This window comes from Pseudophryne corroboree, unplaced genomic scaffold (assembly GCF_028390025.1).
Source record: "Pseudophryne corroboree isolate aPseCor3 unplaced genomic scaffold, aPseCor3.hap2 scaffold_400, whole genome shotgun sequence".
Taxonomy (NCBI): domain Eukaryota; kingdom Metazoa; phylum Chordata; class Amphibia; order Anura; family Myobatrachidae; genus Pseudophryne; species Pseudophryne corroboree.
Window position 1 is genome coordinate 212,335 of NW_026970040.1, and position 26,113 is coordinate 238,447.

Genomic DNA, 26,113 nt, shown 5'->3' on the forward strand with positions numbered 1-26,113 from the left:
GTTCGCATTGTGCGTTGGAAGGCACAAAGTAAGCAGACGGGAGAAGTCAGGATAGTGCGCAAGGGCATAGAAGGGAGCGGCTCAAGAAAAGAGAAGTGGAAACAGACAGCAAACTAGGCTGGAGAGAGACCTGAGACAAAGAGATCTGAATTATACGAGAGCCGACCAGGGGAAACACAAATTATGCAGTCAAGTTTCCCACATTTGGGGAAATCGCAGGGGCAGCACACCCAGAGTGCAATGGGTGAGCCTTGCCCTGGGAGAAGCACCTTCAAGATCATAGTATCTCACCTGGCAGGTAAGTAGGAGTTGGGCTAGAGCTGGGGAGGGTTGCTGCTCGGGCACCCCCCTGTCAAGTGAAGGAGATCCAACTGAGGCAGCACAATGGAACTCTCGAAAGAAGAACAATGCTAGAGGAAGATCTGAGACAAAGAAATCTGACTTTTACAGAGCTGACCAGCGGAAAACACAAACACAGTCCCCCACTACCACAAATAATGCAGGCGAGTTTCCCACATTTGGGGAAATCACAGGGGTCAGCATACCCAGAATGCAATGAATGAACCTTACCCTGGGTGAACAATCTTCATGACCATTGTGTCTCCTATGCAAAATAAGTATGATTTGGGATAGGGCTGGGGAGGGCCGCTGCTCAGGCACATCTCTGTCAAGTAAAGGAAATTCAACTGAGGCAGCACAAGGGAACTCTCATCTGGGGACAACAACTGCAGGGAGAACACATATTTTCAGATGAACATGGGAGGGCAGAAGGCTGCCTAATACTGAAGCACCCCCAAACAACAAACCAAATGCAACAACTAGTGCAAGCATTCCTGGGGGAAGGCCTGCAGCAGATGGATTTGCATATGGTGATGTTATCCAAGCAGTGGGTCAAAGTTGGCTTCAACCCTCATCTGCATATGAAAAGAGAAAAGGGGCGTGCAGGGCATGGCGGCCTTTTGCGCTGCTTGGATGACCCCTAGATCGCATTAAACACCCCCACCCTCCTTTGGTGTGGGGCTCATGTTGGCCATGCCCCTTCCCATGAAGCATTCAAGCTGATTTCTTGCAGCAGCTGGGCACTGTAACAGCTCCAGAGCTGCTCTGTAAGGCAAGTAAAAGGGTGTGGGCCCTGCAGCACTACCTGTAGTTTGCATTGTGCATTGGAAGGCACAAAGTAAGCAGACGGGAGGAGAAGTCAGGATAGTGCACAAGGGTATAGAAGGGAGGGGCTCAAGAAAAAAGAAGTGGAAACAGACAGCAAACTAGGCTGGAGAGAGACCTGAGACAAAGATATCTGAATTATACGAGAGCCGACCAGAGGAAACACAAATTATGCAGTCAAGTGTCCCACATTTGGGGAAATCGTAGGAGCAGCACACCCAGAGTGCAATGGGTGAGCCTTGCCCTGGGAGAAGCACCTTCCTGATTATAGTATCTCACCTGGCAGGTAAGTAGGAGTTGGGCTAGAGCTTGGGAGGGTCGCTGCTCGGGCACCCCCCTGTCAAGTGAAGGAGATCCAACTGAGGCAGCACAAGGAAACTCTCGAAAGAAGAACAAGGCTAGAGGAAGATCTGAGACAAAGAAATCTGACTTTTACCAGAGCTGACCAGAGGAAAGCACAAACACAGTCCCCCACTACCACAAATAATGCAGTCGAGTTTCCCAAATTTGGGGAAATCACAGGGGTCAGCATACCCAGAATGCAATGAATGAACCTCACCCTGGGAGAACAATCTTCATGACCATGGTATCTCCTATGCAAAATAAGTATGATTTGGGATAGGGCTGGGGAGGGCCGCTGCTCAGGCACATCTCTGTCAAGTAAAGGAGATTCAACTGAGGCAGCACAAGGGAACTCTCATCTGGGGACAACAACTGCAGGGAGAACACATATTTTCAGATGAACATGGGAGGACAGAAGGCTGCCTAATACTGAAGCACCCCCAAACAACAAACCAAATGCAACAACTAGTAAAAGCATTCCTGGGTGAAGGTCTGCAGAAGACTTATTTGCATACGGTGATGTCATCCAAGCAGTGGGCCAAAGTTGGCTGGAACCCTCATCTGCATATGAAAAGAGAAAAGGGTTATGCAGGGCATGGCGGCCTTTTGCGGCGCTTGGATGACCCCTAGTTCGCATTAAACACCTCCACCCTCCTTCGGTGTGGGGCTCATGTTGGCTATGCCCCAGCCCCTGAAGCATTCAAGCTGATTTCTTGCAGCAGCTGGGCACTGTAACAGCTCCAGAGCTGCTCTGAAAGGCAAGTAAAAGGGTGTGGGCCCTGCAGCACTACCTGTAGTTCGCATTGTGCGTTGGAAGGCACAAAGTAAGCAGACGGGAGAAGTCAGGATAGTGCGCAAGGGCATAGAAGGGAGCGGCTCAAGAAAAGAGAAGTGGAAACAGACAGCAAACTAGGCTGGAGAGAGACCTGAGACAAAGAGATCTGAATTATACGAGAGCCGACCAGGGGAAACACAAATTATGCAGTCAAGTTTCCCACATTTGGGGAAATCGCAGGGGCAGCACACCCAGAGTGCAATGGGTGAGCCTTGCCCTGGGAGAAGCACCTTCATGATCATAGTATCTCACCTGGCAGGTAAGTAGGAGTTGGGCTAGAGCTGGGGAGGGTCGCTGCTCGGGCACCCCCCTGTCAAGTGAAGGAGATCCAACTGAGGCAGCACAAAGGAACTCTCGAAAGAAGAACAAGGCTAGAGGAAGATCTGAGACAAAGAAATCTGACTTTTACCAGAGCTGACCAGAGGAAAGCACAAACACAGTCCACCACTACCACAAATAATGCAGTCGAGTTTCCCACATTTGGGGAAATCACAGGGGTCAGCATACCCAGAGTGCAATGAATGAACCGCACCCTGGGAGAACAATCTTCATAACAATGGTATCTCCTATGCAAAATAAGTATGATTTGGGATATGGCTGGGGAGGGCCGCTGCTCAGGCACATCTCTGTCAAGTAAAGGAGATTCAACTGAGGCAGCACAAGGGAACTCTCATCTCGGGACAACAACTGCAGGGAGAACACATATTTTCAGATGAACATGGGAGGGCAGAAGGCTGCCCAATACTGAAGCACCCCCAAAACAACAAACCAAATGCAACAACTAGTGCAAGCATTCCAGGGGGAAGGCCTGCAGCAGATAGATTTGCATATGGTGATGTCATCCAAGCAGTGGGTCAAAGTTGGCTTCAACCCTCGTCTGCATATGAAATGAGAAAAGGGGCGTGCAGGGCATGGTGGCCTTTTGCGGCACTTGGCTGACCCCTAGTTTGCATTAAACACCTCCACCCTCCTTCGGTGTGGGGCTCATGTTGGCTATGCCCCAGCCCCTGAAGCATTCAAGCTGATTTCTTGCAGCAGCTGGGCACTGTAACAGCTCCAGAGCTGCTCTGTAAGGCAAGTAAAAGGGTGTGGGCCCTGCAGCACTACCTGTAGTTCGCATTGTGCGTTGGAAGGCACAAAGTAAGCAGAAAGGAGGAGAAGTCAGGATAGTGCGCAAGGGCATAGAAGGGAGCGGCTCAAGTAAAGAGATGTGGAAACAGACAGCAAACTAGGCTGGAGAGAGACCTGAGACAAAGAGATCTGAATTATACGAGACCTGACCAGGGGAAACACAAATTATGCAGTCAAGTTTCCCACATTTGGGGAAATCGCAGGGGCAGCACACCCAGAGTGCAATGGGTGAGCCTTGCCCTGGGAGAAGCACCTTCATGATCATAGTATCTCACCTGGCAGGTAAGTAGGAGTTGGGCTAGAGCTGGGGAGGGTCGCTGCTCAGGCACCCCCCTGTCAAGTGAAGGAGATCCAACTGAGGCAGCACAAGGAAACTCTCGAAAGAAGAACAAGGCTAGAGGAAGATCTGAAACAAAGAAATCTGACTTTTACCAGAGCTGACCAGAGGAAAACACAAACACAGTCCCCCACTACCAACAAATAAAGCAGTCGCGTTTCCCACATTTGGGGAAATCACAGGGGTCAGCATACCCAGAATGCAATGAATGAACCTCACCCTGGGAGAGTAATCTTCATGACCATGGTATCTCCTATGCAAAATAAGTATGATTTGGGATAGGGCTGGGGAGGGCCGCTGCTCATGCACATCTCTGCCAAGTAAAGGAGATTCAACTGAGGCAGCACAAGGGAACTCTCATCTGGGGACAACAACTGCAGGGAGAACACATATTTTCAGATGAACATGGGAGGGCAGAAGGCTGCCTAATACTGAAGCACCCCCAAACAACAAACCAAATGCAACAACTAGTGCAAGCATTCCTGGGGGAAGTTCTGCAGAAGACGGATTTGCATACAGTGAAGTCATCCAAGCAGTGGGTCAAAGTTGGCTTCAACCCTCATCTGCATATGAAAAGAGAAAAGGGGCGTGCAGGGCATGGCGGCCTTTTGCGGTGCTTGGATGACCCCTAGTTCGCATTAAACACCCCCACCCTCCTTTGGTGTGGGGCTCATGTTGGCCATGCCCCATCCCCTGAAGCATTCAAGCTGATTTATTGCAGCAGCTGGGCACTGTAACAGCTCTAGAGCTGCTCTGAACGGCAAGTAAAAGGGTGTGGGCCCTGCAGCACTACCTGTAGTTTGCATTGTGCATTGGAAGGCACAAAGTAAGCAGACGGGAGAAGTCAGGATAGTGCGCAAGGGCATAGAAGGGAGCGGCTCAAGAAAAGAGAAGTTGAAACAGACAGCAAACTAGGCTGGAGAGAGACCTGAGACAAAGAGATTTGAATTATACGAGAGCCGACCAGGGGAAACACAAATTATGCAGTCAAGTTTCCCACATTTGGGGAAATCGCAGGAGCAGCACACCCAGAGTGCAATGGGTGAGCCTTGCCCTGGGAGAAGCACCTTCAAGATCATAGTATCTCACCTGGCAGGTAAGTAGGAGTTGGGCTAGAGCTGGGGAGGGTCGCTGCTCGGGCACCCCCCTGTCAAGTGGAGGAGATCCAACTGAGGCAGCACAATGGAACTCTCGAAAGAAGAACAAGGCTAGAGGAAGATCTGAGACAAAGAAATCTGACTTTTACCAGAGCTGACCAGTGGAAAACACAAACACAGTCCCCCACTACCACAAATAATGCAGGCGAGTTTCCCAAATTTGGGGAAATCACAGGGGTCAGCATACCCAGAATGCAATGAATGAACCTCACCCTGGGAGAACAATCTTCATGACCATGGTATCTCCTATGCAAAATAAGTATGATTTGGGATAGGGCTGGGGAGGGCCGCTGCTCAGGCACATCTCTGTCAAGTAAAGGAGATTCAACTGAGGCAGCACAAGGGAACTCTCATCTGGGGACAACAACTGCAGGGAGAACACATATTTTCAGATGAACATGGGAGGACAGAAGGCTGCCTAATACTGAAGCACCCCCAAACAACAAACCAAATGCAACAACTAGTAAAAGCATTCCTGGGTGAAGGTCTGCAGAAGACTGATTTGCATACGGTGATGTCATCCAAGCAGTGGGCCAAAGTTGGCTGGAACCCTCATCTGCATATGAAAAGAGAAAAGGGTTATGCAGGGCATGGCGGCCTTTTGCGGCGCTTGGATGACCCCTAGTTCGCATTAAACACCTCCACCCTCCTTCGGTGTGGGGCTCATGTTGGCTATGCCCCAGCCCCTGAAGCATTCAAGCTGATTTCTTGCAGCAGCTGGGCACTGTAACAGCTCCAGAGCTGCTCTGTAAGGCAAGTAAAAGGGTGTGGGCCCTGCAGCACTACCTGTAGTTCGCATTGTGCATTGGAAGGCACAAAGTAAGCAGACGGGAGAAGTCAGGATAGTGCGCAAGGGCATAGAAGGGAGCGGCTCAAGAAAAGAGAAGTGGAAACAGACAGCAAACTAGGCTGGAGAGAGACCTGAGACAAAGAGATCTGAATTATACGAGAGCCGACCAGGAGAAACACAAATTATGCAGTCAAGTTTCCCACATTTGGGGAAATCGCAGGGGCAGCACACCCAGAGTGCAATGGGTGAGCCTTGCCCTGGGAGAAGCACCTTCATGATCATAGTATCTCACCTGGCAGGTAAGTAGGAGTTGGGCTAGAGCTGGGGAGGGTCACTGCTCGGGCACCCCCCTGTCAAGTGAAGGAGATCCAACTGAGGCAGCACAAAGGAACTCTCGAAAGAAGAACAAGGCTAGAGGAAGATCTGAGACAAAGAAATCTGACTTTTACCAGAGCTGACCAGAGGAAAGCACAAACACTGTCCACCACTACCACAAATAATGCAGTCGAGTTTCCCACATTTGGGGAAATCACAGGGGTCAGCATACCCAGAGTGCAATGAATGAACCGCACCCTGGGAGAACAATCTTCATAACAATGGTATCTCCTATGCAAAATAAGTATGATTTGGGATATGGCTGGGGAGGGCCGCTGCTCAGGCACATCTCTGTCAAGTAAAGGAGATTCAACTGAGGCAGCACAAGGGAATTCTCATCTCGGGACAACAACTGCAGGGAGAACACATATTTTCAGATGAACATGGGAGGGCAGAAGGCTGCCCAATACTGAAGCACCCCCAAACAACAAACCAAATGCAACAACTAGTGCAAGCATTCCTGGGGGAAGGCCTGCAGCAGATAGATTTGCATATGGTGATGTCATCCAAGCAGTGGGTCAAAGTTGGCTTCAACCCTCGTCTGCATATGAAATGAGAAAAGGGGCGTGCAGGGCATGGTGGCCTTTTGCGGCACTTGGCTGACCCCTAGTTTGCATTAAACACCTCCACCCTCCTTCGGTGTGGGGCTCATGTTGGCTATGCCCCAGCCCCTGAAGCATTCAAGCTGATTTCTTGCAGCAGCTGGGCACTGTAACAGCTCCAGAGCTGCTCTGTAAGGCAAGTAAAAGGGTGTGGGCCCTGCAGCACTACCTGTAGTTCGCATTGTGCGTTGGAAGGCACAAAGTAAGCAGAAAGGAGGAGAAGTCAGGATAGTGCGCAAGGGCATAGAAGGGAGCGGCTCAAGAAAAGAGATGTGGAAACAGACAGCAAACTAGGCTGGAGAGAGACCTGAGACAAAGAGATCTGAATTATACGAGACCTGACCAGGGGAAACACAAATTATGCAGTCAAGTTTCCCACATTTGGGGAAATCGCAGGGGCAGCACACCCAGAGTGCAATGGGTGAGCCTTGCCCTGGGAGAAGCACCTTCATGATCATAGTATCTCACCTGGCAGGTAAGTAGGAGTTGGGCTAGAGCTGGGGAGGGTCGCTGCTCAGGCACCCCCCTGTCAAGTGAAGGAGATCCAACTGAGGCAGCACAAGGAAACTCTCGAAAGAAGAACAAGGCTAGAGGAAGATCTGAAACAAAGAAATCTGACTTTTACCAGAGCTGACCAGAGGAAAACACAAACACAGTCCCCCACTACCAACAAATAAAGCAGTCGCGTTTCCCACATTTGGGGAAATCGCAGGGGTCAGCATACCCAGAATGCAATGAATGAACCTCACCCTGGGAGAGTAATCTTCATGACCATGGTATCTCCTATGCAAAATAAGTATGATTTGGGATAGGGCTGGGGAGGGCCGCTGCTCATGCACATCTCTGCCAAGTAAAGGAGATTCAACTGAGGCAGCACAAGGGAACTCTCATCTGGGGACAACAACTGCAGGGAGAACACATATTTTCAGATGAACATGGGAGGGCAGAAGGCTGCCTAATACTGAAGCACCCCCAAACAACAAACCAAATGCAACAACTAGTGCAAGCATTCCTGGGGGAAGTTCTGCAGAAGACGGATTTGCATACAGTGAAGTCATCCAAGCAGTGGGTCAAAGTTGGCTTCAACCCTCATCTGCATATGAAAAGAGAAAAGGGGCGTGCAGGGCATGGCGGCCTTTTGCGGTGCTTGGATGACCCCTAGTTCGCATTAAACACCCCCACCCTCCTTTGGTGTGGGGCTCATGTTGGCCATGCCCCATCCCCTGAAGCATTCAAGCTGATTTATTGCAGCAGCTGGGCACTGTAACAGCTCCAGAGCTGCTCTGAACGGCAAGTAAAAGGGTGTGGGCCCTGCAGCACTACCTGTAGTTTGCATTGTGCATTGGAAGGCACAAAGTAAGCAGACGGGAGAAGTCAGGATAGTGCGCAAGGGCATAGAAGGGAGCGGCTCAAGAAAAGAGAAGTTGAAACAGACAGCAAACTAGCTGGAGAGAGACCTGAGACAAAGAGATTTGAATTATACGAGAGCCGACCAGGGGAAACACAAATTATGCAGTCAAGTTTCCCACATTTGGGGAAATCGCAGGAGCAGCACACCCAGAGTGCAATGGGTGAGCCTTGCCCTGGGAGAAGCACCTTCAAGATCATAGTATCTCACCTGGCAGGTAAGTAGGAGTTGGGCTAGAGCTGGGGAGGGTCGCTGCTCGGGCACCCCCCTGTCAAGTGGAGGAGATCCAACTGAGGCAGCACAATGGAACTCTCGAAAGAAGAACAAGGCTAGAGGAAGATCTGAGACAAAGAAATCTGACTTTTACCAGAGCTGACCAGTGGAAAACACAAACACAGTCCCCCACTACCACAAATAATGCAGGCGAGTTTCCCACATTTGGGGAAATCACAGGGGTCAGCATACCCAGAATGCAATGAATGAACCTCACCCTGGGTGAACAATCTTCATGACCATGGTGTCTCCTATGCAAAATAAGTATGATTTGGGATAGGGCTGGGGAGGGCCGCTGCTCAGGCACATCTCTGTCAAGTAAAGGAAATTCAACTGAGGCAGCACAAGGGAACTCTCATCTGGGGACAACAACTGCAGGGAGAACACATATTTTCAGATGAACATGGGAGGGCAGAAGGCTGCCTAATACTGAAGCACCCCCAAACAACAAACCAAATGCAACAACTAGTGCAAGCATTCCTGGGGGAAGGCCTGCAGCAGATGGATTTGCATATGGTGATGTTATCCAAGCAGTGGGTCAAAGTTGGCTTCATCCCTCATCTGCATATGAAAAGAGAAAAGGGGCGTGCAGGGCATGGCGGCCTTTTGCGCTGCTTGGATGACCCCTAGATCGCATTAAACACCCCCACCCTCCTTTGGTGTGGGGCTCATGTTGGCCATGCCCCATCCCATGAAGCATTCAAGCTGATTTCTTGCAGCAGCTGGGCACTGTAACAGCTCCAGAGCTGCTCTGTAAGGCAAGTAAAAGGGTGTGGGCCCTGCAGCACTACCTGTAGTTTGCATTGTGCATTGGAAGGCACAAAGTAAGCAGACGGGAGGAGAAGTCAGGATAGTGCACAAGGGTATAGAAGGGAGGGGCTCAAGAAAAAAGAAGTGGAAACAGACAGCAAACTAGGCTGGAGAGAGACCTGAGACAAAGAGATCTGAATTATACGAGAGCCGACCAGAGGAAACACAAATTATGCAGTCAAGTTTCCCACATTTGGGGAAATCGTAGGAGCAGCACACCCAGAGTGCAATGGGTGAGCCTTGCCCTGGGAGAAGCACCTTCCTGATTATAGTATCTCACCTGGCAGGTAAGTAGGAGTTGGGCTAGAGCTTGGGAGGGTCGCTGCTCGGGCACCCCCCTGTCAAGTGAAGGAGATACAACTGAGGCAGCACAAGGAAACTCTCGAAAGAAGAACAAGGCTAGAGGAAGATCTGAGACAAAGAAATCTGACTTTTACCAGAGCTGACCAGAGGAAAGCACAAACACAGTCCCCCACTACCACAAATAATGCAGTCGAGTTTCCCAAATTTGGGGAAATCACAGGGGTCAGCATACCCAGAATTCAATGAATGAACCTCACCCTGGGAGAACAATCTTCATGACCATGGTATCTCCTATGCAAAATAAGTATGATTTGGGATAGGGCTGGGGAGGGCCGCTGCTCAGGCACATCTCTGTCAAGTAAAGGAGATTCAACTGAGGCAGCACAAGGGAACTCTCATCTGGGGACAACAACTGCAGGGAGAACACATATTTTCAGATGAACATGGGAGGACAGAAGGCTGCCTAATACTGAAGCACCCCCAAACAACAAACCAAATGCAACAACTAGTAAAAGCATTCCTGGGTGAAGGTCTGCAGAAGACGGATTTGCATACGGTGATGTCATCCAAGCAGTGGGCCAAAGTTGGCTGGAACCCTCATCTGCATATGAAAAGAGAAAAGGGTTATGCAGGGCATGGCGGCCTTTTGCGGCGCTTGGATGACCCCTAGTTCGCATTAAACACCTCCACCCTCCTTCGGTGTGGGGCTCATGTTGGCTATGCCCCAGCCCCTGAAGCATTCAAGCTGATTTCTTGCAGCAGCTGGGCACTGTAACAGCTCCAGAGCTGCTCTGTAAGGCAAGTAAAAGGGTGTGGGCCCTGCAGCACTACCTGTAGTTCGCATTGTGCGTTGGAAGGCACAAAGTAAGCAGACGGGAGAAGTCAGGATAGTGCGCAAGGGCATAGAAGGGAGCGGCTCAAGAAAAGAGAAGTGGAAACAGACAGCAAACTAGGCTGGAGAGAGACCTGAGACAAAGAGATCTGAATTATACGAGAGCCGACCAGGGGAAACACAAATTATGCAGTCAAGTTTCCCACATTTGGGGAAATCGCAGGGGCAGCACACCCAGAGTGCAATGGGTGAGCCTTGCCCTGGGAGAAGCACCTTCAAGATCATAGTATCTCTCCTGGCAGGTAAGTAGGAGTTGGGCTAGAGCTGGGGAGGGTCGCTGCTCGGGCACCCCCCTGTCAAGTGAAGGAGATCCAACTGAGGCAGCACAATGGAACTCTCGAAAGAAGAACAAGGCTAGAGGAAGATCTGAGACAAAGAAATCTGACTTTTACCAGAGCTGACCAGCGGAAAACACAAACACAATCCCCCACTACCACAAATAATGCAGGCGAGTTTCCCACATTTGGGGAAATCACAGGGGTCAGCATACCCAGAATGCAATGAATGAACCTCACCCTGGGTGAACAATCTTCATGACCATGGTGTCTCCTATGCAAAATAAGTATGATTTGGGATAGGGCTGGGGAGGGCCGCTGCTCAGGCACATCTCTGTCAAGTAAAGGAAATTCAACTGAGGCAGCACAAGGGAACTCTTATCTGGGGACAACAACTGCAGGGAGAACACATGTTTTCAGATGAACATGGGAGGGCAGAAGGCTGCCTAATACTGAAGCACCCCCAAACAACAAACCAAATGCAACAACTAGTGCAAGCATTCCTGGGGGAAGGCCTGCAGCAGATGGATTTGCATATGGTGATGTTATCCAAGCAGTGGGTCAAAGTTGGCTTCAACCCTCATCTGCATATGAAAAGAGAAAAGGGGCGTGCAGGGCATGGCGGCCTTTTGCGCTGCTTGGATGACCCCTAGATCGCATTAAACACCCCCACCCTCCTTTGGTGTGGGGCTCATGTTGGCCATGCCCCATCCCATGAAGCATTCAAGCTGATTTCTTGCAGCAGCTGGGCACTGTAACAGCTCCAGAGCTGCTCTGTAAGGCAAGTAAAAGGGTGTGGGCCCTGCAGCACTACCTGTAGTTTGCATTGTGCATTGGAAGGCACAAAGTAAGCAGAAAGGCGGAGAAGTCAGGATAGTGCGCAAGGGCATAGAAGGGAGCGGCTCAAGAAAAGAGAAGTGGAAACAGACAGCAAACTAGGCTGGAGAGAGACCTGAGACAAAGAGATCTGAATTATACGAGACCTGACCAGGGGAAACACAAATTATGCAGTCAAGTTTCCCACATTTGGGGAAATCGCAGGGGCAGCACACCCAGAGTGCAATGGGTGAGCCTTGCCCTGGGAGAAGCACCTTCAAGATCATAGTATCTCTCCTGGCAGGTAAGTAGGAGTTGGGCTAGAGCTGGGGAGGGTCGCTGCTCGGGCACCCCCCTGTCAAGTGAAGGAGATCCAACTGAGGCAGCACAAGGAAACTCTCGAAAGAAGAACAAGGCTAGAGGAAGATCTGAGACAAAGAAATCTGACTTTTACCAGAGCTCACCAGAGGAAAGCACAAACACAGTCCCCCACTACCACAAATAATGCAGTCGAGTTTCCCAAATTTGGGGAAATCACAGGGGTCAGCATACCCAGAATGCAATGAATGAACCTCACCCTGGGAGAACAATCTTCATGACCATGGTATCTCCTATGCAAAATAAGTATGATTTGGGATAGGGCTGGGGAGGGCCGCTGCTCAGGCACATCTCTGTCAAGTAAAGGAGATTCAACTGAGGCAGCACAAGGGAACTCTCATCTGGGGACAACAACTGCAGGGAGAACACATATTTTCAGATGAACATGGGAGGACAGAAGGCTGCCTAATACTGAAGCACCCCCAAACAACAAACCAAATGCAACAACTAGTAAAAGCATTCCTGGGTGAAGGTCTGCAGAAGACGGATTTGCATACGGTGATGTCATCCAAGCAGTGGGCCAAAGTTGGCTGGAACCCTCATCTGCATATGAAAAGAGAAAAGGGTTATGCAGGGCATGGCGGCCTTTTGCGGCGCTTGGATGACCCCTAGTTCGCATTAAACACCTCCACCCTCCTTCGGTGTGGGGCTCATGTTGGCTATGCCCCAGCCCCTGAAGCATTCAAGCTGATTTCTTGCAGCAGCTGGGCACTGTAACAGCTCCAGAGCTGCTCTGTAAGGCAAGTAAAAGGGTGTGGGCCCTGCAGCACTACCTGTAGTTCGCATTGTGCGTTGGAAGGCACAAAGTAAGCAGACGGGAGAAGTCAGGATAGTGCGCAAGGGCATAGAAGGGAGCGGCTCAAGAAAAGAGAAGTGGAAACAGACAGCAAACTAGGCTGGAGAAAGACCTGAGACAAAGAGATCTGAATTATACGAGAGCCGACCAGGGGAAACACAAATTATGCAGTCAAGTTTCCCACATTTGGAGAAATCGCAGGGGCAGCACACCCAGAGTGCAATGGGTGAGCCTTGCCCTGGGAGAAGCACCTTCATGATCATAGTATCTCACCTGGCAGGTAAGTAGGAGTTGGGCTAGAGCTGGGGAGGGTCGCTACTCGGGCACCCCCCTGTCAAGTGAAGGAGATCCAACTGAGGCAGCACAAAGGAACTCTCGAAAGAAGAACAAGGCTAGAGGAAGATCTGAGACAAAGAAATCTGACTTTTACCAGAGCTGACCAGAGGAAAGCACAAACACAGTCCACCACTACCACAAATAATGCAGTCGAGTTTCCCACATTTGGGGAAATCACAGGGGTCAGCATACCCAGAGTGCAATGAATGAACCGCACCCTGGGAGAACAATCTTCATAACAATGGTATCTCCTATGCAAAATAAGTATGATTTGGGATATGGCTGGGGAGGGCCGCTGCTCAGGCACATCTCTGTCAAGTAAAGGAGATTCAACTGAGGCAGCACAAGGGAACTCTCATCTGGGGACAACAACTGCAGGGAGAACACATATTTTCAGATGAACATGGGAGGGCAGAAGGCTGCCTAATACTGAAGCACCCCCAAACAACAAACCAAATGCAACAACTAGTGCAAGCATTCCAGGAGGAAGGCCTGCAGCAGATAGATTTGCATATGGTGATGTCATCCAAGCAGTGGGTCAAAGTTGGCTTCAACCCTCGTCTGCATATGAAAAGAGAAAAGGGGCGTGCAGGGCATGGTGGCCTTTTGCGGCACTTGGCTGACCCCTAGTTTGCATTAAACACCTCCACCCTCATTCGGTGTGGGGCTCATGTTGGCTATGCCCCAGCCCCTGAAGCATTCAAGCTGATTTCTTGCAGCAGCTGGGCACTGTAACAGCTCCAGAGCTGCTCTGTAAGGCAAGTAAAAGGGTGTGGGCCCTGCAGCACTACCTGTAGTTCGCATTGTGCGTTGGAAGGCACAAAGTAAGCAGAAAGGCGGAGAAGTCAGGATAGTGCGCAAGGGCATAGAAGGGAGCGGCTCAAGAAAAGAGAAGTGGAAACAGACAGCAAACTAGGCTGGAGAGAGACCTGAGACAAAGAGATCTGAATTATACGATAGCCGACCAGGGGAAACACAAATTATGCAGTCAAGTTTCCCACATTTCGGGAAATCGCAGGAGCAGCACACCCAGAGTGCAATGGGTGAACCTTGCCCTGGGAGAAGCACCTTCATGATCATAGTATCTCACCTAGCAGGTAAGTAGGAGTTGGGCGAGAGTTGGGGAGGGTCGCTGTTTGGGTACCCCCCTGTAAAGTGAAGGAGATCCAACTGAGGCAGCACAAGGGAACTCTCGAAAGAAGAACAAGGCTAGAGGAAAATCTGAGACAAAGAAATCTGACTTTTACCAGAGCTGACCAGAGGAAAGCACAAACACAGTCCCCCACTACCACAAATAATGCAGTCGAGTTTCACACATTTGGGGAAATCACAGGGGTCAGCATACCCAAAATGCAATGAATGAACCTCACCCTGGGAGAACAATCTTCATGACCATGGTATCTCCTATGCAAAATAAGTATGATTTGGGATAGGGCTGGGGAGGGCCGCTGCTCATGCACATCTCTGTCAAGTAAAGGAGATTCAACTGAGGCAGCACAAGGAAACTCTCATCTGGGGACAACAACTGCAGGGAGAACACATATTTTCAGATGAACATGGGAGGGCAGAAGGCTGCCTAATACTGAAGCACCCCCAAACAACAAACCAAATGCAACAACTAGTACAAGCATTCCTGGGGGAAGTTCTGCAGAAGACGGAATTGCATACGTTGATGTCATCCAAGCAGTGGGCCAAAGTTGGCTGGAACCCTCATCTGCATATGAAAAGAGAAAAGGGGTATGCAGGGCATGGCGGCCTTTTGCGCTGCTTGGATGACCCTTAGTTCGCATTAAACACCCCCACCCTCCTTCGGTATGGGGCTCATGTTGGCCATGCCCCATCCCCTGAAGCATTCAAGCTGATTTCTTGCAGCAGCTTGGCACTGTAACAGCTCCAGAGCTGTTCTGTAAGGCAAGTAAAAGGGTGTGGGCCCTGCAGCACTACCTGTAGTTTGCATTGTGCATTGGAAGGCACAAAGTAAGCAGACAGGAGGAGAAGTCAGGATAGTGCACAAGGGTATAAAAGGGAGCGGCTCAAGAAAAGAGAAGTTGAAACAGACAGCAAACTAGGCTGGAGAGAGACCTGAGACAAAGAGATATGAATTATACGAGACCTGACCAGGGGAAACACAAATTTTGCAGTCAAGTTTCCCACATTTGGGGAAATCGCAGGGGCAGCACACCCAGAGTGCAATGGGTGAGCCTTGCCCTGGGAGAAGCACCTTCATGATCATAGTATCTCACCTGGCAGGTAAGTAGGAGTTGGGCTAGAGCTGGGGAGGGTCGCTGCTCGGGCACCCCCCTGTCAAGTGAAGGAGATCCAACTGAGGCAGCACAAGGAAACTCTCGAAAGAAGAACAAGGCTAGAGGAAGATCTGAAACAAAGTAATCTGACTTTTACCAGAGCTGACCAGAGGAAAACACAAACACAGTCCCCCACTACCAACAAATAAAGCAGTCGCGTTTCCCACATTTGGGGAAATCACAGGGGTCAGCATACCCAGAATGCAATGAATGAACCTCACCCTGGGAGAGTAATCTTCATGACCATGGTATCTCCTATGCAAAATAAGTATGATTTGGGATAGGGCTGGGGAGGGCCGCTGCTCATGCACATCTCTGTCAAGTTAAGGAGATTCAACTGAGGCAGCACAAGGGAACTCTCATCTGGGGACAACAACTGCAGGGAGAACACATATTTTCAGATGAACATGGGAGGGCAGAAGGCTGCCTAATACTGAAGCACCCCCAAACAACAAACCAAATGCAACAACTAGTGCAAGCATTCCTGGGGGAAGTTCTGCAGAAGACGGATTTGCATACGGTGATGTCATCCAAGCAGTGGGTCAAAGTTGGCTTCAACCCTCATCTGCATATGAAAAGAGAAAAGGGGCGTGCAGGGCATGGCGGCCTTTTGCGGTGCTTGGATGACCCCTAGTTCGCATTAAACACCCCCACCCTCCTTTGGTGTGGGGCTCATGTTGGCCATGCCCCATCCCCTGAAGCATTCAAGCTGATTTATTGCAGCAGCTGGGCACTGTAACAGTTCCAGAGCTGCTCTGAACGGCAAGTAAAAGGGTGTGGGCCCTGCAGCACTACCTGTAGTTAGCATTGTGCATTGGAAGGCACAAAGTAAGCAGACTGGAGAAGTCAGGATAGTGCGCAAGGGCATAGAAGGGAGCGGCTCAAGAAAAGAGAAGTTGAAACAGACAGCAAACTAGGCTGGAGAGAGACCTGAGACAAAGAGATCTGAATTATACGAGAGCCGACCAGGGGAAACACAAATTATGCAGTCAAGTTTCCCACATTTGGGGAAATCGCAGGAGCAGCACACCCAGAGTGCAATGGGTGAGCCTTGCCCTGGGAGAAGCACCTTCAAGATCATAGTATCTCACCTGGCAGGTAAGTAGGAGTTGGGCTAGAGCTGGGGAGGGTCGCTGCTCGGGCACCCCCCTGTCAAGTGGAGGAGATACAACTGAGGCAGCACAATGGAACTCTCGAAAGAAGAACAAGGCTAGAGGAAGATCTGAGACAAAGAAATCTGACTTTTACCAGAGCTGACCAGCGGAAAACACAAACACAGTCCCCCACTACCACAAATAATGCAGGCGAGTTTCCCACATTTGGGGAAATCACAGGGGTCAGCATACCCAGAATGCAATGAATGAACCTCACCCTGGGTGAACAATCTTCATGACCATGGTGTCTCCTATGCAAAATAAGTATGATTTGGGATAGGGCTGGGGAGGGCCGCTGCTCAGGCACATCTCTGTCAAGTAAAGGAAATTCAACTGAGGCAGCACAAGGGAACTCTCATCTGGGGACAACAACTGCAGGGAGAACACATATTTTCAGATGAACATGGGAGGGCAGAAGGCTGCCTAATACTGAAGCACCCCCAAACAACAAACCAAATGCAACAACTAGTGCAAGCATTCCTGGGGGAAGGCCTGCAGCACATGGATTTGCATATGGTGATGTTATCCAAGCAGTGGGTCAAAGTTGGCTTCAAACCTCATCTGCATATGAAAAGAGAAAAGGGGCGTGCAGGGCATGGCGGCCTTTTGCGGTGCTTGGATGACCCCTAGTACGCATTAAACACCCCCACCCTCCTTTGGTGTGGGGCTCATGTTGGCCATGCCCCATCCCCTGAAGCATTCAAGCTGATTTATTGCAGCAGCTGGGCACTGTAACAGCTCCAGAGCTGCTCTGAACGGCAAGTAAAAGGGTGTGGGCCCTGCAGCACTACCTGTAGTTAGCATTGTGCATTGGAAGGCACAAAGTAAGCAGACTGGAGAAGTCAGGATAGTGCGCAAGGGCATAGAAGGGAGCGGCTCAAGAAAAGAGAAGTTGAAACAGACAGCAAACTAGGCTGGAGAGAGACCTGAGACAAAGAGATCTGAATTATACGAGAGCCGACCAGGGGAAACACAAATTATGCAGTCAAGTTTCCCACATTTGGGGAAATCGCAGGAGCAGCACACCCAGAGTGCAATGGGTGAGCCTTGCCCTGGGAGAAGCACCTTCAAGATCATAGTATCTCACCTGGCAGGTAAGTAGGAGTTGGGCTAGAGCTGGGGAGGGTCGCTGCTCGGGCACCCCCCTGTCAAGTGGAGGAGATACAACTGAGGCAGCACAATGGAACTCTCGAAAGAAGAACAAGGCTAGAGGAAGATCTGAGACAAAGAAATCTGACTTTTACCAGAGCTGACCAGCGGAAAACACAAACACAGTCCCCCACTACCACAAATAATGCAGGCGAGTTTCCCACATTTGGGGAAATCACAGGGGTCAGCATACCCAGAATGCAATGAATGAACCTCACCCTGGGTGAACAATCTTCATGACCATGGTGTCTCCTATGCAAAATAAGTATGATTTGGGATAGGGCTGGGGAGGGCCGCTGCTCAGGCACATCTCTGTCAAGTAAAGGAAATTCAACTGAGGCAGCACAAGGGAACTCTCATCTGGGGACAACAACTGCAGGGAGAACACATATTTTCAGATGAACATGGGAGGGCAGAAGGCTGCCTAATACTGAAGCACCCCCAAACAACAAACCAAATGCAACAACTAGTGCAAGCATTCCTGGGGGAAGGCCTGCAGCACATGGATTTGCATATGGTGATGTTATCCAAGCAGTGGGTCAAAGTTGGCTTCAAACCTCATCTGCATATGAAAAGAGAAAAGGGGCGTGCAGGGCATGGCGGCCTTTTGCGCTGCTTGGATGACCCCTAGATCGCATTAAACACCCCCACCCTCCTTTGGTGTGGGGCTCATGTTGGCCATGCCCCATCCCATGAAGCATTCAAGCTGATTTCTTGCAGCAGCTGGGCACTGTAACAGCTCCAGAGCTGCTCTGTAAGGCAAGTAAAAGGGTGTGGGCCCTGCAGCACTACCTGTAGTTTGCATTGTGCATTGGAAGGCACAAAGTAAGCAGACGGGAGGAGGTCAGGATAGTGCACAAGGGTATAGAAGGGAGGGGCTCAAGAAAAAAAAAAAAGTGGAAACAGACAGCAAACTAGGCTGGAGAGAGACCTGAGACAAAGAGATCTGAATTATACGAGAGCCGACCAGAGGAAACACAAATTATGCAGTCAAGTGTCCCACATTTGGGGAAATCGTAGGAGCAGCACACCCAGAGTGCAATGGGTGAGCCTTGCCCTGGGAGAAGCACCTTCCTGATTATAGTATCTCACCTGGCAGGTAAGTAGGAGTTGGGCTAGAGCTTGGGAGGGTCGCTGCTCGGGCACCCCCCTGTCAAGTGAAGGAGATCCAACTGAGGCAGCACAAGGAAACTCTCGAAAGAAGAACAAGGCTAGAGGAAGATCTGAGACAAAGAAATCTGACTTTTACCAGAGCTGACCAGAGGAAAGCACAAACACAGTCCCCCACTACCACAAATAATGCAGTCGAGTTTCCCAAATTTGGGGAAATCACAGGGGTCAGCATACCCAGAATGCAATGAATGAACATCACCCTGGGAGAACAATCTTCATGACCATGGTATCTCCTATGCAAAATAAGTATGATTTGGGATAGGGCTGGGGAGGGCCGCTGCTCAGGCACATCTCTGTCAAGTAAATGAGATTCAACTGAGGCAGCACAAGGGAACTCTCATCTGGGGACAACAACTGCAGGGAGAACACATATTTTCAGATGAACATGGGAGGGCAGAAGGCTGCCTAATACTGAAGCACCCCCAAACAACAAACCAAATGCAACAACTAATGCAAGCATTCCTGGGGGAAGGCCTGCAGCAGATAGATTTGCATATGGTGATGTCATCCAAGCAGTGGGTCAAAGTTGGCTTCAACCCTCGTCTGCATATGAAAAGAGAAAAGGGGCGTGCAGGGCATGGTGGCCTTTTGCGGCACTTGGCTGACCCCTAGTTTGCATTAAACACCTCCACCCTCCTTCGGTGTGGGGCTCATGTTGGCTATGCCCCAGCCCCTGAAGCATTCAAGCTGATTTCTTGCAGCAGCTGGGCACTGTAACAGCTCCAGAGCTGCTCTGTAAGGCAAGTAAAAGGGTGTGGGCCCTGCAGCACTACCTGTAGTTCGCATTGTGCGTTGGAAGGCACAAAGTAAGCAGAAAGGAGGAGAAGTCAGGATAGTGCGCAAGGGCATAGAAGGGAGCGGCTCAAGAAAAGAGAAGTGGAAACAGACAGCAAACTAGGCTGGAGAGAGACCTGAGACAAAGAGATCTGAATTATACGAGAGCCGACCAGGGGAAACACAAATTATGCAGTCAAGTTTCCCACATTTCAGGAAATGGCAGGAGCAGCACACCCAGAGTGCAATGGGTGAGCCTTGCCCTGGGAGAAGCACCTTCATGATCATAGTATCTCACCTAGCAGGTAAGTAGGAGTTGGGCGAGAGTTGGGGAGGGTCGCTGCTCGGGTACCCCCCTGTAAAGTGAAGGAGATCCAACTGAGGCAGCACAAGGGAACTCTCGAAAGAAGAACAAGGCTAGAGGAAAATCTGAGACAAAGAAATCTGACTTTTACCAGAGCTGACCAGAGGAAAGCACAAACACAGTCCCCCACTACCACAAATAATGCAGGCGAGTTTCCCACATTTGGGGAAATCACAGGGGTCAGCATACCCAAAATGCAATGAATGAATATCACCCTGGGAGAACAATCTTCATGACCATGGTATCTCCTATGCAAAATAAGTATGATTTGGGATAGGGCTGGGGAGGGCCGCTGCTCATGCACATCTCTGTCAAGTAAAGGAGATTCAACTGAGGCAGCACAAGGGAACTCTCATCTGGGGACAACAACTGCAGGGAGAACACATATTTTCAGATGAACATGGGAGGGCAGAAGGCTGCCTAATACTGAAGCACCCCCAAACAACAAACCAAATGCAACAACTAGTACAAGCATTCCTGGGGGAAGTTCTGCAGAAGACGGAATTGCATACGGTGATGTCATCCAAGCAGTGGGCCAAAGTTGGCTGGAACCCTCATCTGCATATGAAAAGAGAAAAGGGGTATGCAGGGCATGGCGGCCTTTTGCGGCGCTTGGATGACCCTTAGTTCGCATTAAACACCCCCACCCTCCTTCGGTGTGGGGCTCATGTTGGCCATGCCCCATCCCCTGAAGCATTCAAGCTGATTTCTTGCAGCAGCTTGGCACTGTAACAGCTCCAGAGCTGTTCTGTAAGGCAAGTAAAATGGTGTGGGCCCTGCAGCACTACCTGTAGTTTGCATTGTGCATTGGAAGGCACAAAGTAAGCAGACAGGAGGAGAAGTCAGGATAGTGCACAAGGGTATAAAAGGGAGCGGCTCAAGAAAAGAGAAGTTGAAACAGACAGCAAACTAGGCTGGAGAGAGACCTGAGACAAAGAGATCTGAATTATACGAGACCTGACCAGGGGAAACACAAATTATGCAGTCAAGTTTCCCACATTTGGGGAAATCGCAGGGGCAGCACACCCAGAGTGCAATGGGTGAGCCTTGCCCTGGGAGAAGCACCTTCATGATCATAGTATCTCACCTGGCAGGTAAGTAGGAGTTGGGCTAGAGCTGGGGAGGGTCGCTGCTCGGGCACCCCAATGTCAAGTGAAGGAGATCCAACTGAGGCAGCACAAGGAAACTCTCGAAAGAAGAACAAGGCTAGAGGAAGATCTGAAACAAAGAAATCTGACTTTTACCAGAGCTGACCAGAGGAAAACACAAACACAGTCCCCCACTACCAACAAATAAAGCAGTCGCGATTCCCACATTTGGGGAAATCACAGGGGTCAGCATACCCAGAATGCAATGAATGAACCTCACCCTGGGAGAGTAATCTTCATGACCATGATATCTCCTATGCAAAATAAGTATGATTTGGGATAGGGCTGGAAAGGGCCGCTGCTCATGCACAACTCTGTCAAGTAAAGGAGATTCAACTGAGGCAGCACAAGGGAACTCTCATCTGGGGACAACAACTGCAGGGAGAACACATATTTTCAGATGAACATGGGAGGGCAGAAGGCTGCCTAATACTGAAGCACCCCCAAACAATAAACCAAATGCAACAACTAGTGCAAGCATTCCTGGGGGAAGTTCTGCAGAAGACGGATTTGCATACGGTGATGTCATCCAAGCAGTGGGTCAAAGTTGGCTTCAACCCTCATCTGCATATGAAAAGAGAAAAGGGGCGTGCAGGGCATGGCGGCCTTTTGCGGTGCTTGGATGACCCCTAGTTCGCATTAAACACCCCCACCCTCCTTTGGTGTGGGGCTCATGTTGGCCATGCCCCATCCCCTGAAGCATTCAAGCTGATTTATTGCAGCAGCTGGGCACTGTAACAGCTCCAGAGCTGCTCTGTACGGCAAGTAAAAGGGTGTGGGCCCTGCAGCACTACCTGTAGTTTGCATTGTGCATTGGAAGGCACAAAGTAAGCAGACAGGAGGAGAAGTCAGGATAGTGCACAAGGGTATAAAAGGGAGGGGCTCATGAAAAAAGAAGTGGAAACAGACAGCAAACTAGGCTGGAGAGAGACCTGAGACAAAGAGATCTGAATTATACGAGAGCCGACCAGGGGAAACACAAATTATGCAGTCAAGCTTCCCACATTTGGGGAAATCGCAGGGGCACCACACCCAGAGTGCAATGGGTGAGCCTTGCCCTGGGAGAAGCACCTTCATGATCAAAGTATCTCACCTGGCAGGTAAGTAGGAGTTGGGCTAGAGCTGGGGAGGGTCGCTGCTCTGGCACCCCCCTGTCAAGTGAAAGAGATCCAACTGAGGCAGCACAAGGGAACTCTCGAAAGAAGAACAAGGCTAGAGGAAGATCTGAGACAAATAAATCTGACTTTTACCAGAGCTGTCCAGAGGAAAGCACAAACACAGTCCCCCACTACCACAAATAATGCAGTCGAGTTTCCCACATTTGGGGAAATCACAGGGGTCAGCATACCCAGAATGCAATGAATGAACCTCACCCTGGGAGAACAATCTTCATGACCATGGTATCGCCTATGCAAAATAAGTATGATTTGGGATAGGGCTGGGGAGGGCCGCTGCTCAGGCACATCTCTGTCAAGTAAAGGAGATTCAACTGAGGCAGCACAAGGGAACTCTCATCTGGGGACAACAACTGCAGGGAGAACACATATTTCCAGATAAACATGGGAGGGCAGAAGGCTGCCTAATACTGAAGCACCCCCAAACAACAAACCAAATGCAACAACTAGTACAAGCATTCCTGGGGGAAGGCCTGCAGCAGATGGATTTGCATATGGTGATGTCATCCAAGCAGTGGGTCAAAGTTGGCTTCAACCCTCGTCTGCATATGAAAAGAGAAAAGGGGCGTGCAGGGCATGGCGGCCTTTTGCGGCGCTTGGAAGACCCCTAGTTCGCATTAAACACCTCCACCCTCCTTCGGTGTAGGGCTCATGTTGGCTATGCCCCAGCCCCTGAAGCATTCAAGCTGATTTCTTGCAGCAGCTGGGCACTGTAACAGCTCCAGAGCTGCTCTGAACGGCAAGTAAAAGGGTGTGGGCCCTGCAGCACTACCTGTAGTTTGCATTGTGCATTGGAAGGCACAAAGTAAGCAGACGGGAGAAGTCAGGATAGTGCGCAAGGGCATAGAAGGGAGCGGCTCAAGAAAAGAGAAGTTGAAACAGACAGCAAACTAGGCTGGAGAGAGACCTGAGACAAAGAGATCTGAATTATATGAGAGCCGACCAGGGGAAACACAAATTATGCAGTCAAGTTTCCCACATTTGGGGAAATCGCAGGAGCAGCACACCCAGAGTGCAATGGGTGAGCCTTGCCCTGGGAGAAGCACCTACATGATCATAGTATCTCACCTGCCAGGTAAGTAGAAGTTGGGCTAGAGCTGGGGAGGGTCGCTGCTCGGGTACCCCCCTGTCAAGTGAAGGAGATCCAACTGAGGCAGCACAAGGGAACTCTCGAAAGAAGAACAAGGCTAGAGGAAGATCTGAGACAAATAAATCTGACTTTTACCAGAGCTGACCAGAGGAAAGCACAAACACAGTCCCCCACTACCACAAATAATGCAGTCGAGTTTCCCACATTTGGGGAAATCACAGGGGTCAGCATACCCAGAATGCAATGAATGAACCTCACCCTGGGAGAACAATCTTCATGACCATGGTATCTCCTATGCAAAATAAGTATGATTTGGGATAGGGCTGGGGAGGGCCGCTGCTCAGGCACATCTCTGTCAAGTAAAGGAGATTCAACTGAGGCAGCACAAGGGAACTCTCATCTGGGGACAACAACTGCAGGGAGAACACATATTTTCAGATGAACATGGGAGGGCAGAAGGCTGCCTAATAATGAAGCACCCCCAAACAACAAACCAAATGCAACAACTAGTGCAAGCATTCCTGGGGGAAGGCCTGCAGCAGATGGATTTGCATACGGTGATGTCATCCAAGCAGTGGGTCAAAGTTGGCTTCAACCCTCGTCTGCATATGAAAAGAGAAAAGGGGCGTGCAGGGCATGGCGGCCTTTTGCGGCGCTTGGATGACCCCTAGTTCGCATTAAACACCTCCACCCTCCTTCGGTGTGGGGCTCATGTTGGCTATGCCCCAGCCCCTGAAGCATTCAAGCTGATTTCTTGCAGCAGCTGGGCACTGTAACAGCTCCAGAGCTGCTCTGTACGGCAAGTAAAAGGGTGTGGGCCCTGCAGCACTACCTGTAGTTTGCATTGTGCATTGGAAGGCACAAAGTAAGCAGGCAAGGTCCAGAGAACAGTTAGAGGTCGGAGTAGCACTATCTCAAGTAGTACTACGACAGCACGGATGGATTCTAAATATTCCAAAATCGCAGCTGATTCCGACGACACGTCTGCTGTTCCTAGGGATGATTCTGGACACAGTACAGAAAAAGGTGTTTCTCCCGGAGGAGAAAGCCAAGGAGTTATCCGACCTAGTCAGGAACCTCCTAAGACCAGGCCAAGTGTCAGTACATCAATGCACAAGGGTCCTGGGAAAGATGGTGGCTTCTTACGAAGCGATTCCATTCGGCAGATTCCACGCAAGAACTTTTCAGTGGGATCTGCTGGACAATTGGTCCGGATCGCATCTTCAAATGCATCAGCGGATAACCCTGTCTCCAAGGACAAGGGTGTCTCTCCTGTGGTGGTTACAGAGTGCTCATAACCTAGAGGGCCGCAGATTCGGCATTCAGGATTGGGTCCTGGTGACCACGGATGCCAGCCTGAGAGGCTGGGGAGCAGTCACACAGGGAAGAAATTTCCAGGGCTTGTGGTCAAGCATGGAAACGTCACTTCACATAAATATCCTGGAACTAAGGGCCATTTACAATGCCCTAAGTCAGGCAAGACCTCTGCTTCAGGGTCAGCCGGTGTTGATCCAGTCGGACAACATCACGGCAGTCGCCCACGTAAACAGACAGGGCGGCACAAGAAGCAGGAGGGCAATGATGGAAGTGGCAAGGATTCTTCGCTGGGCGGAGAATCATGTGATAGCACTGTCAGCAGTGTTCATTCCGGGAGTGGACAACTGGGAAGCAGACTTCCTCAGCAGACACGATCTTCACCCGGGGGAGTGGGGACTTCACCCAGAAGTCTTCCACATGATTGTGAACCGTTGGGAAAAACCAAAGGGTGGACATGATGGCGTCCCGCCTCAACAAAAAACTGGACAGATATTGCGCCAGGTCAAGGGACCCTCAGGCAATAGCTGTGGACTCTCTGGTAACACCGTGGGTGTACCAGTCAGTGTATGTGTTCCCTCCTCTTCCTCTCATACCAAAAGTACTGAGAATCATAAGAAGGAGAGGAGTAAAGACTATACTCGTGGCTCCGGATTGGCCAAGAAGGACTTGGTACCCGGAAATTCAAGAGATGCTCACGGAAGACCCGTGGCCTCTACCTCTAAGAAAGGACCTGCTCCAGCAGGGACCATGTCTGTTCCAAGACTTACCGCGGCTGCGTTTGACGGCATGGCGGTTCAACGCCGGATCCTGAAGGAAAAAGGCATTCCGGATGAAGTCATCCCTACCCTGATCAAAGCCAGGAAGGATGTAACCATACAACATTATCACCGTATTTGGCGTAAATATGTTGCGTGGTGCGAGGCCAGGAAGGCCCCTACAGAGGAATTTCAACTGGGTCGTTTCCTGCATTTCCTGCAAACAGGACTGTCTATGGGCCTCAAATTAGGGTCCATTAAGGTTCAAATTTTGGCCCTGTCAATATTCTTCCAAAAAGAACTGGCTTCTGTTCCTGAAGTTCAGACGTTTGTCAAGGGAGTACTGCATATACAGCCTCCTTTTGTGCCTCCAGTGGCACCTTGGGATCTCAATGTAGTTTTGGGATTCCTAAAATCACATTGGTTTGAACCACTCACCACTGTGGACTTAAAATATCTCACATGGAAAGTGGTAATGCTGTTAGCCCTGGCTTCAGCCAGGCGTGTCTCAGAATTGACCAAAACAAAAAACTGCAACAAACGAGCGCCTAATCATCAAAATAAAAAGTGAAAACCAATACGTGTTTCATAGAATTAAATAATCACAATTTTATGTTCCTGATAGTCTGCGCTTGCCGGAATACTATGTGTAGTATTGTGGTGATAGCATAGAAAAAGAACAAACGGCTGC

The 26,113-nt window shown here is 50.1% G+C and overlaps 38 non-coding genes and 4 pseudogenes across 38 annotated transcripts; all 42 read right to left on the reverse strand.

Annotated features, from left to right (window-relative positions):
• Positions 1–143: 143 nt before the first annotated feature.
• Positions 144–306, reverse strand: LOC135023706 (U1 spliceosomal RNA). Its single transcript, XR_010220634.1, has one exon. It is a non-coding gene; the product is annotated as a U1 spliceosomal RNA (small nuclear RNA).
• Positions 307–457: 151 nt separating this feature from the next.
• LOC135023588 (U1 spliceosomal RNA) lies at positions 458–621 on the reverse strand. The gene has a single exon (XR_010220529.1). It is a non-coding gene; the product is annotated as a U1 spliceosomal RNA (small nuclear RNA).
• Positions 622–1,295: 674 nt separating this feature from the next.
• LOC135023732 (U1 spliceosomal RNA) lies at positions 1,296–1,458 on the reverse strand. The gene has a single exon (XR_010220658.1). It is a non-coding gene; the product is annotated as a U1 spliceosomal RNA (small nuclear RNA).
• A 152-nt stretch (positions 1,459–1,610) lies between these two features.
• LOC135023484 (U1 spliceosomal RNA) lies at positions 1,611–1,774 on the reverse strand. The gene has a single exon (XR_010220429.1). It is a non-coding gene; the product is annotated as a U1 spliceosomal RNA (small nuclear RNA).
• A 671-nt stretch (positions 1,775–2,445) lies between these two features.
• On the reverse strand, positions 2,446–2,608 carry LOC135023642 (U1 spliceosomal RNA). The gene has a single exon (XR_010220582.1). It is a non-coding gene; the product is annotated as a U1 spliceosomal RNA (small nuclear RNA).
• A 152-nt stretch (positions 2,609–2,760) lies between these two features.
• On the reverse strand, positions 2,761–2,924 carry LOC135023554 (U1 spliceosomal RNA). The gene has a single exon (XR_010220496.1). It is a non-coding gene; the product is annotated as a U1 spliceosomal RNA (small nuclear RNA).
• Positions 2,925–3,599: 675 nt separating this feature from the next.
• Positions 3,600–3,762, reverse strand: LOC135023651 (U1 spliceosomal RNA). The gene has a single exon (XR_010220591.1). It is a non-coding gene; the product is annotated as a U1 spliceosomal RNA (small nuclear RNA).
• A 152-nt stretch (positions 3,763–3,914) lies between these two features.
• Positions 3,915–4,079, reverse strand: LOC135023668 (U1 spliceosomal RNA). Its single transcript, XR_010220608.1, has one exon. It is a non-coding gene; the product is annotated as a U1 spliceosomal RNA (small nuclear RNA).
• A 692-nt stretch (positions 4,080–4,771) lies between these two features.
• Positions 4,772–4,913, reverse strand: LOC135023744 (U1 spliceosomal RNA; annotated as a pseudogene).
• A 152-nt stretch (positions 4,914–5,065) lies between these two features.
• Positions 5,066–5,229, reverse strand: LOC135023586 (U1 spliceosomal RNA). Its single transcript, XR_010220527.1, has one exon. It is a non-coding gene; the product is annotated as a U1 spliceosomal RNA (small nuclear RNA).
• Positions 5,230–5,900: 671 nt separating this feature from the next.
• Positions 5,901–6,063, reverse strand: LOC135023622 (U1 spliceosomal RNA). Its single transcript, XR_010220561.1, has one exon. It is a non-coding gene; the product is annotated as a U1 spliceosomal RNA (small nuclear RNA).
• Positions 6,064–6,215: 152 nt separating this feature from the next.
• LOC135023546 (U1 spliceosomal RNA) lies at positions 6,216–6,379 on the reverse strand. The gene has a single exon (XR_010220488.1). It is a non-coding gene; the product is annotated as a U1 spliceosomal RNA (small nuclear RNA).
• A 674-nt stretch (positions 6,380–7,053) lies between these two features.
• Positions 7,054–7,216, reverse strand: LOC135023652 (U1 spliceosomal RNA). Its single transcript, XR_010220592.1, has one exon. It is a non-coding gene; the product is annotated as a U1 spliceosomal RNA (small nuclear RNA).
• Positions 7,217–7,368: 152 nt separating this feature from the next.
• Positions 7,369–7,533, reverse strand: LOC135023618 (U1 spliceosomal RNA). Its single transcript, XR_010220557.1, has one exon. It is a non-coding gene; the product is annotated as a U1 spliceosomal RNA (small nuclear RNA).
• Positions 7,534–8,224: 691 nt separating this feature from the next.
• Positions 8,225–8,366, reverse strand: LOC135023745 (U1 spliceosomal RNA; annotated as a pseudogene).
• Positions 8,367–8,518: 152 nt separating this feature from the next.
• LOC135023594 (U1 spliceosomal RNA) lies at positions 8,519–8,682 on the reverse strand. The gene has a single exon (XR_010220535.1). It is a non-coding gene; the product is annotated as a U1 spliceosomal RNA (small nuclear RNA).
• Positions 8,683–9,356: 674 nt separating this feature from the next.
• Positions 9,357–9,519, reverse strand: LOC135023689 (U1 spliceosomal RNA). Its single transcript, XR_010220618.1, has one exon. It is a non-coding gene; the product is annotated as a U1 spliceosomal RNA (small nuclear RNA).
• A 152-nt stretch (positions 9,520–9,671) lies between these two features.
• LOC135023528 (U1 spliceosomal RNA) lies at positions 9,672–9,835 on the reverse strand. Its single transcript, XR_010220471.1, has one exon. It is a non-coding gene; the product is annotated as a U1 spliceosomal RNA (small nuclear RNA).
• Positions 9,836–10,506: 671 nt separating this feature from the next.
• LOC135023690 (U1 spliceosomal RNA) lies at positions 10,507–10,669 on the reverse strand. Its single transcript, XR_010220619.1, has one exon. It is a non-coding gene; the product is annotated as a U1 spliceosomal RNA (small nuclear RNA).
• Positions 10,670–10,821: 152 nt separating this feature from the next.
• LOC135023603 (U1 spliceosomal RNA) lies at positions 10,822–10,985 on the reverse strand. Its single transcript, XR_010220544.1, has one exon. It is a non-coding gene; the product is annotated as a U1 spliceosomal RNA (small nuclear RNA).
• Positions 10,986–11,659: 674 nt separating this feature from the next.
• LOC135023692 (U1 spliceosomal RNA) lies at positions 11,660–11,822 on the reverse strand. The gene has a single exon (XR_010220621.1). It is a non-coding gene; the product is annotated as a U1 spliceosomal RNA (small nuclear RNA).
• Positions 11,823–11,974: 152 nt separating this feature from the next.
• On the reverse strand, positions 11,975–12,138 carry LOC135023485 (U1 spliceosomal RNA). Its single transcript, XR_010220430.1, has one exon. It is a non-coding gene; the product is annotated as a U1 spliceosomal RNA (small nuclear RNA).
• Positions 12,139–12,809: 671 nt separating this feature from the next.
• Positions 12,810–12,972, reverse strand: LOC135023714 (U1 spliceosomal RNA). Its single transcript, XR_010220641.1, has one exon. It is a non-coding gene; the product is annotated as a U1 spliceosomal RNA (small nuclear RNA).
• A 152-nt stretch (positions 12,973–13,124) lies between these two features.
• On the reverse strand, positions 13,125–13,288 carry LOC135023555 (U1 spliceosomal RNA). The gene has a single exon (XR_010220497.1). It is a non-coding gene; the product is annotated as a U1 spliceosomal RNA (small nuclear RNA).
• A 674-nt stretch (positions 13,289–13,962) lies between these two features.
• LOC135023782 (U1 spliceosomal RNA) lies at positions 13,963–14,125 on the reverse strand. The gene has a single exon (XR_010220689.1). It is a non-coding gene; the product is annotated as a U1 spliceosomal RNA (small nuclear RNA).
• Positions 14,126–14,277: 152 nt separating this feature from the next.
• Positions 14,278–14,441, reverse strand: LOC135023524 (U1 spliceosomal RNA). The gene has a single exon (XR_010220468.1). It is a non-coding gene; the product is annotated as a U1 spliceosomal RNA (small nuclear RNA).
• A 690-nt stretch (positions 14,442–15,131) lies between these two features.
• LOC135023694 (U1 spliceosomal RNA) lies at positions 15,132–15,278 on the reverse strand (annotated as a pseudogene).
• Positions 15,279–15,430: 152 nt separating this feature from the next.
• Positions 15,431–15,595, reverse strand: LOC135023670 (U1 spliceosomal RNA). Its single transcript, XR_010220610.1, has one exon. It is a non-coding gene; the product is annotated as a U1 spliceosomal RNA (small nuclear RNA).
• Positions 15,596–16,266: 671 nt separating this feature from the next.
• On the reverse strand, positions 16,267–16,429 carry LOC135023720 (U1 spliceosomal RNA). Its single transcript, XR_010220647.1, has one exon. It is a non-coding gene; the product is annotated as a U1 spliceosomal RNA (small nuclear RNA).
• Positions 16,430–16,581: 152 nt separating this feature from the next.
• On the reverse strand, positions 16,582–16,745 carry LOC135023595 (U1 spliceosomal RNA). Its single transcript, XR_010220536.1, has one exon. It is a non-coding gene; the product is annotated as a U1 spliceosomal RNA (small nuclear RNA).
• A 671-nt stretch (positions 16,746–17,416) lies between these two features.
• LOC135023721 (U1 spliceosomal RNA) lies at positions 17,417–17,579 on the reverse strand. Its single transcript, XR_010220648.1, has one exon. It is a non-coding gene; the product is annotated as a U1 spliceosomal RNA (small nuclear RNA).
• A 152-nt stretch (positions 17,580–17,731) lies between these two features.
• On the reverse strand, positions 17,732–17,895 carry LOC135023597 (U1 spliceosomal RNA). The gene has a single exon (XR_010220538.1). It is a non-coding gene; the product is annotated as a U1 spliceosomal RNA (small nuclear RNA).
• Positions 17,896–18,570: 675 nt separating this feature from the next.
• LOC135023730 (U1 spliceosomal RNA) lies at positions 18,571–18,733 on the reverse strand. The gene has a single exon (XR_010220656.1). It is a non-coding gene; the product is annotated as a U1 spliceosomal RNA (small nuclear RNA).
• Positions 18,734–18,885: 152 nt separating this feature from the next.
• LOC135023525 (U1 spliceosomal RNA) lies at positions 18,886–19,049 on the reverse strand. Its single transcript, XR_010220469.1, has one exon. It is a non-coding gene; the product is annotated as a U1 spliceosomal RNA (small nuclear RNA).
• A 674-nt stretch (positions 19,050–19,723) lies between these two features.
• On the reverse strand, positions 19,724–19,886 carry LOC135023804 (U1 spliceosomal RNA). The gene has a single exon (XR_010220706.1). It is a non-coding gene; the product is annotated as a U1 spliceosomal RNA (small nuclear RNA).
• A 152-nt stretch (positions 19,887–20,038) lies between these two features.
• LOC135023561 (U1 spliceosomal RNA) lies at positions 20,039–20,202 on the reverse strand. Its single transcript, XR_010220503.1, has one exon. It is a non-coding gene; the product is annotated as a U1 spliceosomal RNA (small nuclear RNA).
• A 674-nt stretch (positions 20,203–20,876) lies between these two features.
• Positions 20,877–21,039, reverse strand: LOC135023653 (U1 spliceosomal RNA). The gene has a single exon (XR_010220593.1). It is a non-coding gene; the product is annotated as a U1 spliceosomal RNA (small nuclear RNA).
• A 152-nt stretch (positions 21,040–21,191) lies between these two features.
• On the reverse strand, positions 21,192–21,356 carry LOC135023676 (U1 spliceosomal RNA). The gene has a single exon (XR_010220615.1). It is a non-coding gene; the product is annotated as a U1 spliceosomal RNA (small nuclear RNA).
• A 674-nt stretch (positions 21,357–22,030) lies between these two features.
• LOC135023793 (U1 spliceosomal RNA) lies at positions 22,031–22,193 on the reverse strand. Its single transcript, XR_010220696.1, has one exon. It is a non-coding gene; the product is annotated as a U1 spliceosomal RNA (small nuclear RNA).
• A 152-nt stretch (positions 22,194–22,345) lies between these two features.
• On the reverse strand, positions 22,346–22,509 carry LOC135023516 (U1 spliceosomal RNA). The gene has a single exon (XR_010220460.1). It is a non-coding gene; the product is annotated as a U1 spliceosomal RNA (small nuclear RNA).
• Positions 22,510–23,201: 692 nt separating this feature from the next.
• Positions 23,202–23,343, reverse strand: LOC135023617 (U1 spliceosomal RNA; annotated as a pseudogene).
• A 152-nt stretch (positions 23,344–23,495) lies between these two features.
• On the reverse strand, positions 23,496–23,659 carry LOC135023556 (U1 spliceosomal RNA). The gene has a single exon (XR_010220498.1). It is a non-coding gene; the product is annotated as a U1 spliceosomal RNA (small nuclear RNA).
• Positions 23,660–26,113: the final 2,454 nt, after the last annotated feature.